General features: G+C 46.6%; 2 non-coding genes across 2 annotated transcripts; one reads left to right on the top strand and one right to left on the bottom strand.

Moving 5' to 3' along the window:
* The first annotated feature begins 1194 nt into the window (after positions 1 to 1194).
* On the top strand, positions 1195 to 1265 carry TRNAG-GCC (transfer RNA glycine (anticodon GCC)). The gene has a single exon. It is a non-coding gene; the product is annotated as a tRNA-Gly (tRNA).
* A 528-nt stretch (positions 1266 to 1793) lies between these two features.
* TRNAG-GCC (transfer RNA glycine (anticodon GCC)) lies at positions 1794 to 1864 on the bottom strand. Its single transcript has one exon. It is a non-coding gene; the product is annotated as a tRNA-Gly (tRNA).
* Between the last annotated feature and the right edge of the window lie 4334 nt (positions 1865 to 6198).

A 6198-nucleotide genomic window follows, 5' to 3' on the forward strand; every position in this document is an offset into this window, starting at 1 on the left:
CCCCAAACTCTTGTTAACGATCAATCTCGTCGTGCAGTTCCGGTATGCCAGGGCCACCCCCTCGCGGATAACAGAACCTACATTAACGTGGCCTAATACTGCAAACAAAAGTTCGTGGACGACGCAGTCAAATGCCTTTTCTGAATCGATCTGGAGAATTGCCACCTGGCCACTAGTGTCATCACAGCATTCTAAGACACTGCGCGCAACGTGAATATTTGTAAAAATAGACCGCCCTTTAATCCCGCAGGTCTGACGCGGACCAAGTAAGTAATGAATCACGGTCTGCAACCTTCGCGCCAGAACCTTCATGTATATTTTGTACTCGACGTTCGTGTGTGCTATCGGTCGGTATGCTGTTACCAAACGTAATCTGTCTATGTCGTCCGTTTTGGGAATCAGCACAGTATGGGACGAACCATAGTATGGAGGCAGTGCTTTTATTTTAAAGGCTTCATTAAAGATAACCTTCAAGACCGGGGAAATTACAAGTTTAAATTCTTTGTAGAACCCGTCGGGTCCAGGCGACTTACCTGGGTTCAAACTGTCTAGTTTGAACCCAGTAGCTTGAACCCAGTTTGTAGTGGGAACTCACTAAAGAAACTTTAAAATTAAAAGCCATAGAAAGAGCCACCTGTATACGTCACGAGGGAAAAAAAAGAGGAAATGGAGCTAAAGGCACTGCTTCAGAAGATGATAAAACAGGAATGCCGAGCGCCTGGTAAATGGATTGAAGACATAAGAAAAACCAAACAAAAGCTAGAGCGTATCGAAGAAGAACGTTATCGGGGAGCATTGGTGAGGGCAAGGGCAGAAGACATGGCTGCAGGGGAAGCGTCAACGAAACGAGCGCTTGGTTTAGAAAAGGCCCGTGCCGAAAGAAATCACATTAACGAAATGGAATGGGGAGGTGTTTTAAAAACGGACATCGACCACATCAAAGCAGCTTTTTTCGAGCATTACCAGGCGCTCTTCGCATCGCATCCGGTGGATGCTATCACATTTAAGGAGGCGTTTCTAGCCGAGATGCCGCGTCTGGACGACGAAACTAAAGACAGATTAGAGCAGGAGATAACTCAAGGGGAAGTTGAGCAGGCGGGACTCCGCTCGGCGCCACAGTGACCCAAATAAAGACCGGAGTTTCGCAAGAGGCCTCGCTATGTGTAGAATGCGCTTGACCGCTTCTTTCCGTCGGCGTCGGTGGTTCAGTGGTAGAATACTCGCCTGCCACGCGGGTGGCCCGGGTTCGATTCCCGGCTGACACATTGCTTTTTGTATTTTCTAAATTCCCTGTGCTGCTTCTTTAACGCGAAAGTTTTAATTTAAGCTCCGTCCGCACTAACGCTTGGCTGTGTTTTGTACTAAGACACGCATATACCGTTTGCCATCATATCTGGAGAGGAGACGAGAAAAACTTTTGTTTATCTGTTTTCGTGTCCCCTTTGCTGAGCTCCTCAGCACAGGACACAAAAACAGTCAAAAACAAGTTTTCCTCGCCTGCTCTCCAGATATGATGACAAACGGTATATGCGTGTCTTAGTTCAAAACAGAGCCAGAAAATATTTTTTTTCCTCTGTTTTTGTGTTTTTTTCTCCAGCCCTTGATGGGCCCCTCAGCGGAGGACACAAAAACAGATAAAAAAAGTTTTTCTCGCCTCGTCTTGAGATATGATGAAAAAAGGTATATGTGTGCCTTAGTTCAAAACAGGGGCATGCGTGAGTGCGGGTGGAACTTAATTTAAATCTTTCGCCGGAAAGAGGCAGCAGCACGAATTCAAAAAATATAAAAAGCAATGCGTCGGCCGGGAATCGAACCCGGGCCACCCGCGTGGCAGGCGAGTATTCTACCACTGAACCACCGACGCCGATGGAAAGGAGCGGTCAAGCGCATTCTACACATAGCGAGGCCGGTTGCGAAATATCCGGTCTTTATGTGGGTCACTGCGGCGGCGAGCGCCTGGTGAGGGAGTCCCGCCTCGTTGTTTTGCGGCAGCAACACGAATACGCCTATATGGGAGTAAAAATGGAATAAGCTGTCCTCTGGAGCACTCCCTTTCACAAAAAGGGAGAACGGCAGAGGACAGCCTACTTCTTTACTCATTTCTGCTTAGAGTGTAGATGTGAGAACAAGCTAATATTTGCGCGCCTCTCGCTGCGATAATCAATTCACGTTCACGAACGGTGCGCCCGAAAGTGCATTCCACTATGAGTGAGTGGGTATATCAATAACACTTCAGCAGCATAAGAATATAGGTTACACCAACATATCCCAGACCTGCTAAAGCAATACTGGGCTGCGCCAACTGGCAGCGAATATGCACAGCACGTCGTACCTGCATGATAGCGTGCGTGAAAACGGGTAAACGGCAGTACCGTACGAACATACACCACTCGCACCAAGGAAAAGAAATAAACATCAACATGCATGACAGTGTCGCTATCCAGTGACATTGAAATATGGCGCGACAAGCTTTCTATTTCGCAGTGCACTAAACTATGACACCGCAGTTATTTATTTATTTATCCATTCATTTATTTATGGACATTGTGATCTTGTACACAAGATCATAGCAGGTGGGAAGCAGTGTGTTAAGAAACAAAAATACAGACACATACAAAGAAAACAAAATTGCGCATAGAAAATCAGCAAGAAAGTAACGCGGCAAAGTCATCACCAACAATCATTTAGAGTGCTCTTCGAACAAATGCAATGATGTCTGCCTGACAACACCATCAGTTAGGTTATTCCAATCAGTGATAGTTCTTGGGAAAAAAAAGTATATTTAAAACAGGGTGTCGAACCGGCATTTTTTCGGGTTCGATTCGGGTTCGGGTTCACGCCTTTCGGGTTCAGTTCCGGGTTCGGTTCCAGAGGGCCATTCCGTTCCGGTTCGAACCGGTTCGGACCGTCTCGAACCGGTTCAAACGGGTTCAAAAGGGTTCAGGACAAAAAAAAATAGAACGCATATGGGTTTCAGGTATACAAATATTTGTTTACGAGAACATAAAACTGGGCTAGTTGGTAAGTGTTCATGCTTAAGCAGCGCAGTAAACAGGACAAAAGGAAGTCTGGAGACGACACAGACGCTGACTAACAACTGGTTATTACATTCTCGGAAAATTATATGAAGGCGCAGGCCACAGTGAACAATCCAAAAAACAGAAGAACGAAGATTAAAACTAAAAAACCATACTGCGCATGCACATCATAGTCGAGTCATGACATATTTTTCAATAAAATTCGAAGACTGTGTTCCATAGTAGACGGCACTCCTCTATCTCCCGGACCTCACACAGATGCCACGAAAGCCTGACTCCTTATCTACGAAATTGATGGATGGTGAAGCAACACGCTCACCACCTTCCTTCCTGATCATAAAGGCCTCCACCACCTCCCTACAATTTCGATCAGGGTGATTAAACAGAAGACGTCTTTCTAAGTGGGGAAGCAGTGGACATTTTTCGAACATCACAGATGGGTGAAAAAAGTAGCGGTGTCGTACAACTTGGCTTTGCATTGCCCTGAGTGCCACAATTGCTTCCCTCAGTAAAGAAGACAAGTGTCCTGTTTAATAACCCTGTTTGCATTTGTAGGGAGTTAGTCGAGGCCTTTATGATCAGGAAGGAAGCAGATGAGTGTGTTGCTTCATCATCTGTCAATTTTGTAGATAAGGAGTCAGGCTTTCTTGGCAATTGTGTGAGGTTCAGGAGATAGGAGAGCGCTGTCTACTATGGAAGATAGTCTTCGAATTTCGTTGAAAAAGACATCATGACTCGACTGTGATGTGCATGCGCAGTATGGTTTTTAAGTTTTAACCTTTGTTCTTTTGTTTTTTGGGGTTGTTCACTGTGTCCTGCGCCTTTATGTACTTTTCCCAGAAAAAGTAACCAGTTGTTAGTCAGCGCTCGTGTCGTCTCCCGTCTTCCTTTTGCCGTGTTTAGTGCGTTACTTAAGCATGAATAAATTGTTTAATGCGAGATGTTCTCAATTTACCCATTTTATTTTATTGTCCGCAGCAAAAGGATGAGTTTACGGCAACAACCGCCAAATGAAATGAACTCTAAATTAATGAAAATCGGCTATGTATACGTTATAATCCACCTTATGAGGTGCAATGCGAAAAGACGGTGGATTTTGCATCTACAAAGCCCTCCCGCTTGAGCAGTTTGGGAGACCCCGTCGCGCGAGTAATAGGTTTCCCCTGAAGCTTGAGTCAGTTGGGACCTTATTGTTTGCAGCCTACTTACAGGGCCCCAAAATTTCCGCCGCACGCGCCCTGTATGTTCCCGCGCACTACTGAGAAACGAAACTGTCATGTAGCGGCACCTACATACAGACAGAGACCTTTCCGTCGCCCCGAAACCGACTTGTCAGTCCCCCCCTCCTTCACTATAGCATGGTAAAAAAATGTGCGAGAGTCCCTCCACCGCCCATCCGCCGCCCAACGAGAGCCTCGTGGGAGCACTGGCTCTCCCTAACATCCACAACTTAGCAAATATATTTTATTTAAATCACCTATTCGACATCACCTTTGTGACTAACGTTATATATCCCGGGCCTCTATAGCTCAGTATCTTCAAAAACGCAGCTAATCGTAGCTTCTCACTATAATGCAATAAGAAATTACGACATTGGCTTATATGGTGACGTCAACCTCTTTTTTTCTGATAACAAGTGTATGATAAAAACACACACGCTTGAATGGGTTGAGAAAGCTTCGTTTTTGCACTGACACAAATTGGCAACATCTTCATTGCGACGTTGAGCTGCAACATTCTTGCAAGTGCAGCATTGTGCGAGGAAGTAGATATACTTGCACTACATAGAATGTTTGTGACTTTTCCTGGGGCGCTATCAAAGGCAACCTTTGTGCCAACAGAATTTTTGGCGCCCTTGATGGAGTAATATAGAGTGGTTAATCTGGCCTGCACCATTTTTCTACCAACTTGTTTCAGCCATTCATTTTCAAAGCTACAAACAACCCCTTTCTGGAAGCTGTGCTTAATAGGCGACTAAGTGCTCGCCTACATTTCCGGGACATGCTCGCGAGAAAGCTTTGTGCTGATTCATTCGCTTTTCTCACTCTTCGCATTTACTTATCTGTACGGCCTCTCCACAAAGCAGATGGCAAATGTTGCGATCGGTCATTACTTCCTCTAGCCTTACATATACAGCCTTACCTAGACTTTCCGGATATACTGTGCAGCCCACTTTAATGGCCGCACATATAACGAACGCTCGCTTATTACGAGCGGGTTTGGTGCTCCTGTGAAAATATGCATAAGGGCAACGCAAATTCATCGCAGATACAGCGAACAACTCTGGTCACTCCACTGGGTTACAGCGAACGAGGTGGCGCGGTGAACTACCCTGAAGTTGTAGAGGTAGTTCTTCCGCTAAGCACGCAGATGAAATAGCGCCTCTCAACCTTCACGACACCGCCCCGGAAAGAACATGTCAACCCAGAAATGGAATTAAAAGGCGGCACTGGCGTGCGCAGCGCTAACCGGAAAGTCCGGCATCCGGTAGCAATGTAAACGGTGAAGTAAACACGGTAACGATATGCTATAACTCTCTATTGAAATAGTAAGTAACCGCCGGCCAAACCCGCGTCGATGGCTTACGAGGGCAAACATTACGTGTTGCTGGGCAAAGCATCCCGAATGGAAGAACCGCGGTGCGCGTGAGAAAGGGGCATCGTCGAAAGCGAAGCTGCTGACCATGGTCGCGGATCAACTAACAGCAACGATTTCACAATTCTGAAATCCTTGCTGGCCATGCCGGTCCCGTGGCAAGCATAGCCTGCCCAGTCGTCTCCATCTTTAGCGCCGCTACTATGTGCAGGCATTGTCATACAGCGGACAGTGCAACGGATGCATTCTGCGCCACAAGCGCTGCGCTACTTCGTCCCTGCATCAACCCAGGAACGGTAGAAGAAGCTCGAAAACACGCGTGACCAGGAACATGCAGATTTGTGGCAACGCGCTTCGTGGATCCATGGCCGACCAGATAGTTCCTCGGATAACTACGTTCCTGCGGACCACAAAATCGCACAAGCTCCTGCTCTGACGGAGACGTTGAACACCAAGTGCGAGCTCTCCCTACTGCCAGGAATCTCAATTATGTGGCCGACCTGCCACCAGTTTCCATGCACACTTCATCCATGATTAGTGATACCCCGTCCCTGAATTTGATAGT

This window comes from Amblyomma mixtum, chromosome 1 (assembly GCF_055824585.1).
Source record: "Amblyomma mixtum isolate Tamu chromosome 1, ASM5582458v1, whole genome shotgun sequence".
Lineage (NCBI taxonomy): Eukaryota > Metazoa > Arthropoda > Arachnida > Ixodida > Ixodidae > Amblyomma > Amblyomma mixtum.